This window comes from Pseudophryne corroboree, chromosome 6 (genome assembly GCF_028390025.1).
Source record: "Pseudophryne corroboree isolate aPseCor3 chromosome 6, aPseCor3.hap2, whole genome shotgun sequence".
NCBI lineage: Eukaryota > Metazoa > Chordata > Amphibia > Anura > Myobatrachidae > Pseudophryne > Pseudophryne corroboree.
The window spans coordinates 137,718,504-137,730,984 of record NC_086449.1 but is presented as its reverse complement, the minus strand read 5'-3'; positions in this window follow the sequence as shown (position 1 = coordinate 137,730,984).

Here is a 12,481-nt window from a genome sequence, read left to right as displayed (position 1 = left end):
TTTGGACCCCCGCGAAGTACAGCTTTCGGATGAAACGTTAATCAACCTATTCATCGAGGGAACACAAGAGGAAACCATTCAGTCCCAACTGAGAATGTGGCAGCGGCAACAACCGAAGTGTTCCTTCTCAGAGTTCAAAGAAGAAATTTTTCAAATTCTTGGATTAAATTCCTGCAAGGATCCTGAATATGAGGTATCAGCCGAGCAAGAAGAAGGGGAAGAGGTGAAGGGAATAAAATCGTGCCCAAAAGCAGAAGCCGCATTGTCTAAGGTAGTTACCCAACAGTCACAAACTCCATCCAATCAGGATTCAATCAGGATCTTAAATTCTAAGCTTACGGAGCTTACCTTAAACCTATCCAAAATGGGTCAGAAACTAGAAGAGTTAAGTCAAAGTCAAGGTGTCAGTCGACGTCGGGAATGGCGACAAGATCGGGAAGGAAGGAACTGGTCTCACTGGGATCCACCAAGGGGAACAGGGAGGCGTCCTATTGATCAATTCGATGCCCAAGGACAGCCTATATGCTGAGGTTGCCGGTAATGCGGCCACATCGAAAGAAATTGTCCCAATGGAGCTTTAAACGAGGAGACCCCGAGGCAGGGGACCGAACCTCGGGAAGAGATGTATCAATAGGTCCGTCGTCCCAGGAGTGGTGGCCCAGATATGTCGGAGAATGCCCTCGCCTGAAGATCCAGATTGATGGTGTGGAAATGTCTGCTCTCCTGGATACAGGCTCGCAAGTTTCAACCATCCGACTCGCTGAGTTTCTTCAGCATTGGAATGAGCAGGACATTGTATCTCCACTGACCACCTGGTTACATCTATTAGCTAGCAACGGACAACCTATTATTTATAGTGGTTACTGGGAGCGGATATGAGAGTTGGCTGAGCAAACTTGATCAGACAGGGATGTCTAGTGACGACTGTGTTGAATGAATTCCTGCCACCAGTCATCCTTGGGATGAATGTCCTCCGGAACTGTCCCGATGAGTTGGTAGAAGCCCTTCGTAATGAAATAAGGACAGCTGCCCCATGGGAACGGAAAACGCTTCATCAGACTGTTCGAATATTGGAAGGTCAGAAAAAATTTACCAATGACCGGGGAGAGGTTGGGAGGGCCCAAATTGCAGGCCGACAGCCTGTACTGTTGATGCCCAACTCAGAGCACATAGTCTGGTGTAAGGCTCGGAGTGGCCCTGGCGGACACGACTATCATGCCATGATTGAGACCTGTGACCCTGATGGACAACAGCCATTTGCCATAGCTAGGACATTGGCTAAGGTGGAGCGTGGTAGAATACCCGTTCGCATATTGAATCCTCACAATTATCCTATTCATCTCTTCAGACACTGTCCAGTGGCGAAGGTGTTTCAAGTAGACTTTCAAGACGTTTTGGAGAAAGAGGTACTCTCAGCACCCCAAGGAGTACTGACCGAAGGTTCTTCTGCCATTGTGAGTGAGAGCCCGTGGTGGAGTGGGATCCAAATTGGTGATCAAAACACTCCAGAGTAACAGCGAGAAGGGGTGTTACAAGTAGTCCGAAAGAAATCAGTGGCTTTTAGTCAACATCCCCCCGACTTCGGGAAAGCCGAAGGTGTGTATCATCATATTCATACGGAAAATCATCCTCCAGTCAAAAAGAGACACCGACCCCTACCTCCCACAATGTATCAGCCGGTGCGTAAAATGATTACTGAGATGAGAGACACAGGGGTTATCCGTGAGAGTCACAGCCCGTGGGCAGCTCCGATAGTTATTGTGAAAAAAAAAGTTGGAAGTCTTCGGTTCTGCGTGGACTATCGCAAGCTGAATGCCGTGACCCACAAGGACGCCTACCCACTGCCAAGAATCGAAGAATCTTTGACCGCCTTGAAGACAACGGCCTACTTTTCCACCTTAGACCTCACCAGTGGATATTGGCAAATTCCGATGGCACCAGAGGACAGGGAAAAAACTGCCTTCACCACGCCAATGGGTCTATACGAATTCAATAGGATGCCTTTCGGACTCTGCAAAGCACCAGCTACGTTTCAGCGTGTAATGGAACACTGTCAGGGACATCATAATTTTTAGATGGTCTTATTATACCTAGATGATGTTATAATCTTTTCAAGAAATTATGAAGACCACCTCCAGCATCTTGAAGAAGTGTTCAAACAGCTCATCAAATCTGGCCTGAAACTTAAGCCGACCAAATGTCACTTGCTAAAACCCGAGGTCCAATACTTGGGACATATTGTTAGTGTAAGAGGGGTGGTGGCGGTGGTGCGGTGCGTGTAGTGCCTGCTGCCGTCCAGGTGTAGGTTCACCACTTACCAGGCGCCGCACTCTCTCACCTTCAGGTACCGGAACCTTCAATGAACCTGGAAAACCTTCAGTCGGACCCGATGACCTAGGAGGAAGGAGATTGCTGAGTGCCGTCCTCCTGACTGTGGACCGAAACGCCCTCCGGAACGAGGAAAATAGCTCTTTCGGGCTAGGTGAGGGTCATCCCCGGTGTACGCCTCAGAGCCCGAATTTCACCTATTGGCACTCTCGCACCAGGTGGAAATTCTACCTTGCACCGGCGTGCAAGGCTCACCGTTCGCCCTGAAGGAAGGGAGTCAGATAGGGATAAACACAGAAAGAACACACAGACAGATGTTACTCACCGTCCTAAGTCTTGTACTCCGATCTTCTCCAATTACAGGTCCCTGTAAGGAGGCAAAGAGAGAAACAGCCGTGCAGGGCCTAACTTTAACCTAGTGTGCATCCGCTAAACTAGCTACATGAACAAAGCCCTCAAACTGGCTCAAGTGTGGGTGGTGCAACACAAACTATGCACAAACTCCAAACAACACTTTGCCCTGCACGGTAACAACACACATATCAGAGTACAACACCAAACGGCGCTGTTCCTTTAAATCCCTACCTACCGCTGGAAGGGGGTGGGCGCCACAAAGCCTGCCCACCTCCTGTACCCTCCCTTATGTGGGGCTCAGGCCAAGCGGACCTGCCTACCTAAACACCTCAGGGTGGCCTGGGCCTAGTGCCCCGTGCCACCTTTATTCACCTCGGGGGAACCGCTTATTTATTGGGCCTAGCGCATCTCGTCCTCTTCGGCTCCCGCCCGGCGTCTGACGTCAGACGCCAGGGGCGGGGCCTATGACGCGGCGAGCCGCAATTGCCTCGCCGCGCCCGCAACTGATTGGCCGGCGCCCTGCGAGGCGCGATTGGCTCGCGGACGGCGCCGGGTTTGAAAAGACGCTGGCGGCGCTTCTCATTGGCGGCCCAAGTGGCGCCAAGTTTGAAACGCCGCCGCACCGCTGCCCGTCGCCGCCGACAGTCCAGTGCAGGGAAATATCTGGTCCCTGCACCGGACACCCGCCGCTGCAACGATGTGCCCTGTAGTACAGGGCACATCTCCACATTAGCGCTGAGGGTGTCAAGCCCGACCCAGAGAAGATACACGTGGTACAAGCCTGGCCCATACCCAAGACAGTGAAGGACGTGCGGAGCTTTCTGGGTTTCATGGGGTACTATCGACATTTTGTGGAGGGTTTCGCCAAAGTGGCAGCCCCGCTGCATGAACCACTACGTGGCATGTCTGGACAGAAGAGGAGTTCGTCCTTAATTGTATGGGGTAAAGATCAACAACACTCCTTTGATTACTCAAGGCCTCTATGGTAGCTGCTCCTCTACTTGCCTATCCGGATTATGAGAAGCCTTTCCAAGTTTATGCAGACGCAAGTCATCGCGGGCTAGGGGCTGTGTTAACACAGATGCAAAATGGACGGGAGTCATAGCTTATGCCAGTCGAGGCCTCCAAAAAACAGAGCGAAACAGCAAGAACTACAGTACATTTAACTTAGTGTTGCTCGCTCTCATCTGGGCCATCACGGAAAAGTTTAAGAACTACCTAGCAGCTACCCCGTTCGTTATCATAACTGACAATAACCCTTTGGCTCATCTGTCCACTGCTCATTTGGGAGCACTGGAACAACGTTGGGTATCCTGCCTGGCTAACTTTCGGTACACAGTCGATTACCAGAGTGGAAAGTTGAATGGGAATGCCGACGCCCTGTCCCGCCTACGTACTGTAGACATTCCGGAAGTTGAACAAGACAAGGCGGAAGATGTAGAGACTCCGGTGTTCAAACCCCTGAACCAGGGATGGATAGTAACTTCGGATCCAGTTTCCACTCAGGCCACCTCACGATCCAAAAGTCCTCATACTGACTTACCCACACTAGACTGGGAAAAGGTCCAGAAGGAGAGCACAGTATTAAAAGAACTTATGGAACTTATTCGGCAATAACAACAACTGAACAGGGCACAGCGAGCTAAAGCGGCCCAGAATTAGTGAAGTTGTTGCGACACCGAGACCGCATCTGGGTCAAGCAAGGACTCATCATACATGTCAGTATCGAACCCAGCACACATCAACCCATCACACAGATTGTAGTCCCAAAATGTCAGGCCAACCTCTTACTTGAGGTCTATCATGATATGTCTGTATATTTCGGCACACGAAAAACCGAGGCAGTGTTACGAAGGAGGTATTTCTGGATCGGTATGAGGGAAGACATTGAGAGATGGTGTCATGATTGCGTACCTTGCAATCTAAAAAGGCCTCCAGCCAGCAGTCAAAAGGATCCCCTGCATTCCATCCAAAGCCAACGCCCTCTAGAGATCGTCACCCTCGATCACGTAAAATTGGAGTCCAGCACCAACGGGTATCAACCCAGCACACATCAACCCATCACACAGATTGTAGTCCCAAAATGTCAGGCCAACCTTTTACTTGAGGTCTATCATGATATGTCTGGACATTTCGGCACACAAAAAACCGAGGCAGTGTTACGAAAGAGGTATTTCTGGATCGGTATGAGGGAAGACATTGAGAGATGGTGTCATGATTGCGTACCTTGCAATCTAGAAAGGCCTCCAGCTAGCAGTCAAAAGGATTCCCTGCATTCCATCCAAAGCCAACGCCCTCTAGAGATCGTCGCCCTCGATCACGTAAAATTGGAGTCCAGCACCAACGGGTATCAATATGCCCTAACAATGACTGATCATTATAGTAAATTCCTTGTTGTCGTACCCGCAAAAGACTTTACTGCAAAAACCACTGCAGAGGTATTCTTGAAACACTTTGTAAGGCCCTATGGGTATCCTGACCGGATCCTCACCGATCAAGGCCCTGCTTTTGAATCGCAACTGTTTCACAAACTTTCTTCGCTGTACGGATGTCTAAAACTGAGAACAACGGCCTATCACCCACAGGGGAATGGGTTATGCGAACGGGACAACCGGACCATCATCGGGATGCTCAGGACTTTGTCTGCAGAGAAGTGTACACAATGGCCCGCTATTTTACCTGAAATTACCTACTTGTATAATAATACTGAACATTGTTCTACCGGGTTCACACCCTACTACCTCATGTTCAGCAGGCAGGGCAAGTTGCCCACGGACTTGGAACTGAATCCTGTCCTGATCGATCCGATAGATCCTAAGGTTGATTGGGTATGTGAACACCAGCAGCGGATCAAAACAGCCAAACAGATTGTCGAGCAGAGGATGGAGGCCGTCCATAGACGACAAGAAAAAACCTATTTCTTTACATGTGGGAGACAGAGTCTGGTTGAAGAAGAATCACTGCTCTAGCAAACTTGATGCTATGTGGGAGGCTATTCCATATGTTGTGGTTGGTGTACCAGCAGGGAATACCTAAACTTATCGAATCCGTCAAGGTCACGAAGGGCCTGTCAGAGTCGTGCCCAGGGATCAGTTAAAACCATGCACTATGGAAGTTCCAGTAACAGAAGGAGACTCCTCTGTGACAGAAGGGCAGGGTACCCCAGAGGACATTCCACTACATGATCCTATAGAGCTCCTGTTGTTCATGGGTGGCACCGCTTCGCCGGGTCCAGCAAGAACAGTAGCCACCAAAGAGAGATCTGTTGCAGGTGAAGAGGCCACTGGTGTCAAAAGTGTTCTGGAGAGGGGTGAAGTACTTACTCCAGCCAATCGGAGGCCAGAATGCAGCACTAGAGGCATATTACCTCTAAGGTACCAAGACTGAATCTGCCTGATCTATGTCTACAGTGGTAGATCTAAGCGAGTGAGATTGCCCAACCTTGTATTATAGATCCAGAAAATATGTGGAATACGAATTGCTTTATAATGCTGTTATGTAATTAATTTAAGCAAGGTTTTAATGAAACGTTAAAGATTAATTTCTCTATCATATGTCAGAAATGCCAACTGCGTGAGGACACGCATCGTTCTAGCAGGCAGGCATGTGACACCCCCACTAGGGCATTATAGGAGCCCCTATATGTATATTTATGTATGTGTAATTGTGCAGCCAGCCTCTGGGGAACCTTGTGGGTTGTGCCCCCACACATTACTGACTGTGGAGTATAGCCATCGTTATGCTGTGGCTGTGTTGAACATTGGTGGCAGTGGGCAAGCAGAGGTTATCACCCCCACTGGAGCCAGCGCGTGAACAGAAAGTTTTGGAACTGCCGCGCGCCGGTCTCCAAGGGACACAGCGGGCTCATGAAGGAAGAAGGGAGGCGAGCGCGGACCAACCGTTAGAGGGAGAAGCATCTGCGGTGCTGCGACACAGGGAGACAGAAGGAGAGGAGTGCGGTCCCTGACCCCAGCGATCCCGATCTGCCGTGCCCGAACACTGCGACCCCAACTCCATCATCCCAGCGGCTATAGATACCAGAGTGGGGAAGTGCTCTGGGCAGCTGAGGCGGTCTCCGTGAGTGACCGGGACGGTGCCTGACCCTCCACCCCCAAGGGGTGTTCCGGAAGGCGGTGCATCACTACTATAACAGCTGGAGGAGTGTCCGGAGGAGCGGCCTGGCCGGGAGTGACAGCCGAGGGAGGAGCAAGTGCGTCACTGATCCAGAGAGAAGGGGGCTGTTGGTGGGTCAGGTCAGAGGCGGACCAAGGCGGAGCTGAGGTAAAACAGCCAGCCTTTCCTTAACTAGCCCCTGGTGATAGCTGAGAGGATGACAAGGATTCCCTGCTAATTGCTACCAATCCTGGATGTATCACACAGCTTTTGGAAAGGTCTGTAAAACTCTGTGACAGTGCTTCCCACACTGACATTACTCCAGCGAGGTTATATTAAAGTGCAGCCTAGCCCTTCTTGCGTGTACTCCCAGTCACTGATAAGCATAGAGACAGTATGACCAATAAGTATAAAGGGAGTTATTAAATACTTGACTGGTCATTCAGGGACATGTACCGTAGCCTGACTCACTAATGGACAGCTACAATTTAACAACAGATGAAGGAGCGTCAGCATAGCAGAGAACTTACTAGCAGTGATATTACGAGTCCTTCCCCTGAAGGGTATATAGCACATCTCCCCTTAATTCAGTGTTTATTCAGCCTAAAGTGACATTTGTTAGGCTAACTCAACGTTATAAGCTGCCTGGGCTGAATAAAATAGTAATTCACCCTGTTAAGAAAATATCTTTTAGTCTGCAGCACACTATACTTCAGACTCCCAGAAAGACAGACCCATTGCCGCCGCTGCGCAGGCACAGTAATTACTAGTTGTCGGAGGTTTTCATTTCAACTGGCTTGGCATCCTACTTTCTGTTCATCTGATTTTTCCCAGATAATGATAGCAAGCTAAATTGGATAAAATCACCTGAAGTCAGTTCACCAGTCATACTTACGGAGTGATAACCGCCTACAGCACAGTACAGTCTAGACCGACTAATTATAACTATAGGCAGGTGTAGATAAGTCACCGCAAATTAAATTCTGACTACAAAGGGCCGCAGTTAGGGCTCCATTCGTCCTGGATTGAGTTACCATCAGTTTGCGTTGTGGAATACAAAGTTTGATTTATCTTCTTTATTCAGTAGAGAGAGCTACAGGGACTTTGGCAGGACTATCTCTCGCAGTATAATAAGAGTAAAGGCTCCCTGTGTACTACATTTAAGGCTAAGGATTCACAGAGACTTCATGTGCACCAACGTTATGGCCATTTAGAAGTAACAGACTGCGTAGTGTTCATTCTAGCACCCTGCACCTTTCAAAATCCGTGCAGTTCCTCTTTCCTGCCTGGGGTGTCGCTCTCTGCTGTGATGCTTCTCAGAACACTCTGATCTCTTACTCAGTGCTGTGATACAGGCCTGTGTGTGCTGAGAAGCACCCGAGCAGAGAGCGACACCTCAGGCAGGAAAGAGGAACTGCACAAGATTTGAAAGGTGCAGGGTGCTAGAATGAACACTAGACTGCGCAGTACAGACAATAAGGGGAATTCAATGGTATATATTATAGTAAAGAGTATAGATCCAATTGTATTTGTTTGCAGAGCCAGCTTGAGGGAAAATCGCTTTACCGTTCTATTGTTAAATTGTAATTATATTCAACAGATCTTATTTATTTTAGCAAGAGTGTTGCAATTTTGTATCATATCAGTTTATTTCCCTTAGAAAGGACTGAGGTCATCCGTTGCTGATCAATAAATCTACCCTTGTTCCATGGTTGTTCGATTCAGCTGTAACGTAAAAAAATTGCTAATCTGATTATCCATAGTACTATGGTTGTTCATGGTAAAGCTTTCACAGGGCATCTTTGACCCGTACTATTAAAGCAATAAAGCAAAGTAGTCTTTTGAAGCGATATAATTGTTATTGGAAATTTCTTGATACTAACCTCTCCACGAGAGCAGGAAGACCTCACGCAAGAAAAGGTACAACTATGATAATATACGATACCCTCACATGATACTCCTTAAGTAGTTTACAAATGGGTAGGAGTACAACAATGTCCAAGTAAACAGACATCTGTTTGCTATCAGAGGTATGAGTCCCCCAAACATATCGTAATCATGAAGCAGTGTGAGAAGAAGCATCAAAGAAATCTGTTATATGTTGGCGAGTTGGACCATCTAAATAATACAGATAAGGATTCCATTTGTTATAAAAGAGATTTGTATTTTTATCTACCTCTGGAAGGGTAGACTGTCGCTCAAAATATAGGGTTCTGAGCAAAAGAGTTTTCACATGCTCTAAACGTAGGGGGTATCTTGAAATCCAATGCTTGCGAATTACCTTCTTGGCGAGTGTAAGTATGATATAGAGAAGTGGAGCAAATCTTAGCACCGTGGCGGACAGTGGGCCTAATTCAGACCTGATCACATCAGCAAATTTGTTAGCTAATGGGCAAATCCATGTGCACTGCAGGGGGCGGGGGGGGGGGGGGGCAGATATAACGTGCAGAGAGAGTTAGATTTGGGTGGGTTATTTTGTTTCTGTGCAGGGTAAATACTGGCTGCTTTATTTTTGCACTGCAATTTAGATTTCAGTTTGCACACACCACACCCAAATCTAACTCTCTTGATAGAGTCAGATATCTACCTTTTAATATAAGCTATTTACTAATACCGTGAAGCCATAATGGCCGCTAAACCACGTGCACGTGCTACGCACTTCGTACGCTATTTGCGTACAAAGACCTCGCACGTGGTGGTACGCAAGTTACGTACACACGCTGCGCTGGGTGTACGGAATACACACAGCGAGCATACACACAGTTAATAACCTTTTAAACCTTAAACACAGAATATGCTTATACTGTAAACCTCAGTACTGAGATACTGCAATGATGTAACACTGGTTAACCTTGTTATTAAGTAAGCTGTTTGAGCGATTGAGACGCTCAGAAACCCTCTATAATGACTGGTGAAACACACACTGCTTGCTAAGGTTCCAACTCCTTTATAGACGATATTAGTAAGTAAAAGGGAAAAAGAAATACAGTTTACAGCTTATACACTACAGACCTGACATTAATACCTAAACACAATAACTAAACAGAAATATAAACACTGGCGAACAATCACAAATAGAATAAACACAAAGAGAATAAATGGCAAACACTTAAAGGATAACAAAAAGAGAACAATTGCATACACACAGAGTAACGAAATGGCCACAGAGAAACTTACACACGTGGGAATGACACGCAGGCGCTATCTGGAAACCAGCCCTCAGCTTTTCACCATGAAAACCTTTGTAGAGAGAAGTGAGTGCTGGTCTGGCTATGGGGGTCTTTATATACACCGCATACTGTACAATACAATGGTCCTATAATCTCATTGTTCATTGGACACAGGAATGTGTCTCTGCATTATAACAAAAGGTCATAGGTGGATTTAAACAGATGGGCTGTGTCCTTCTCCAACTGCCCAGGTGGGAGGCATCCTCTGGATTCCCCCCTGCATGTGTAATGAATTGCAAATACAGTGAATGTCTATAAACTACTTTTAAACATAACTATACGCAGCAGCGAACAATCTCTTCCTAACCAACACTGAAATGTTTCTAATAAAATACTCTTTAGTTAGACACTAGACACCACCATTCAACCTTTGTCTGACCCTTCATATCATGCAAAGAGGAATCCCCATGTCCACAAACCATTTAAACTAAACATTTTTACTGTCATTGCTAAGGGAAATATTATCTACAAAACACACTATATGAGTTAACTATGCTATAAACGAGTCGCCCGCTACACGCTCACAAACTCTACCGTAAATGAGCATAACACGCGCGTGATCACCAGAGCGATCTTAAGCAATTTGCGGATATGCACACGCACCGCAGACTGGGTGCACGTGCAGCGGGCATGTGCATTGGGGTTAGTATAAGGCATTGTGGATTACGATATTTTTCGACTTTGACAGTCCACCCTTTGGCAGTCAACAATAACTGCCACTATCTAAATAATCCAAACAGAAAAATATATGTTATCATGAAATACCTCATTATGATTGGGAGTAGGGAGGAGAGGAGGAGGTGGGAAATGTATGACCTAGTGAGATAGTAATAGCATGTGTGTATGAAATCCATGTCTGAGGGGTCATGTATCATCGTGCCGTACGTGTTCTAAATCAAGCTTCGAGGTATTGCGAAGTATACATTTGAATCCTTCTTATCCCGTATTCAGGGTCTGTGGATGGGCTGTCAAACTCTACCGAGCTCTTTCCGGCTTTTGGTTACAACAAATGGGGTGCACATTAGTTGATGATACATGAAGGGGGAGAATATGTGAGTGCTAATATGTGAAAATCACCTGTCGACTATGTGGGGTACTACCTGGAGGTTGTAGAGATGAAGATAAGAAACAAGCCTTATAAATGCAGTCATATAACTATGTGAGATTTAGTATGCAGTCGCCGATTGGGGTCTTGTTGATGTCTTGTCTGACGTCTTGTCCGGATTGTCGTATCTTTACTGTAGCTTTAAGGTTTATTGGCAAACAAAAGCTTCTTCAAGTGTCCATAAAAAGAATTACAGTCTCTAAAAGCTCATTAGGTGTCTGTGACACAGTTCATCAGTGGTCTTGTATAAATGGTCATCAAATTCTTCTTCCAGGCGGATCTCTTGGTACCTCGGAGAAAATCAAAGGAGAAACGGGTGAAAGAAATGGACCGTGGAATCACATTTTATCACAACATCGTCTCAATCGTTGGGTCATAAATTCACTTCCGGCAACACTTTTCCAATGTAACACAATCCCTCTGAGTTTGGGGCAAGGAACCTATACGCCTTCCTCCCACATATGAAATAAGCGTCATCGGGGAGAACATATGGGACAGAATATGACATAACCATATTACAAACCTTCCAGGGGAAGAATCCTATCCCTAGCTCTCTCATTTGTCTAGTACACATATCAGTTTGTATGATATGTGCACAGTATCCTGGTGATACTTCTCCAACTCGCATGATCCTACTTCCTAGAGTGTACCTATACCGGAAATATTTTCCACTGTCGGCTATTTGGCGTATAAGTTCTGAGTCTATGGGCATTCTGTCGGCTCTGTGTGAAAATGTCATGGTTTGGTTGTTCCAGGACACCTCCCAATTTCCCGGCTTTCGGGGATTGGAAATGTTAAAACATATTAGGGACCTATCAACATGGTATTGATGGAGCTTCAAACTAGGAGGACTAGAAATATTAAATCTCTTGTCCACCGGTCTCCCACCCTTTAACTCAAGTACCTCATCTACCGTTAAAGGGTATGGCACTAGTCCTGACATTCTATGACCTTGAGGTACTTGTGAGCATACCCAACAGTCTGTCTGGTTTAACACTTTACCCACCAATGAGTGGTAGTCACTCAATGGATGCCGGTCCATATTGATATTAAAACGGGACTGACATTCCTTGATGCAGCCGTCCTCAACTATGTTGTTACAATTCCTACAGATACAATTCTCTTTAGCTAACAATCCTTCACAATGTCTATTGATAACACGGCTACCAGATCGTTTTCTGATACTCGCCTTTGCTCAGTGATTGTGTTGTTCTTGGAACTCTATGCCTCCATGTTGATCATCAGATCCATTCCAGATCCTTTCTCGACCTCACTGGTACTCTCACCGAAACAGACTGCTCTGGTCAACAACAGGGTCAACAGGAAAACACGGACTGCAGTCTCTTGGGGC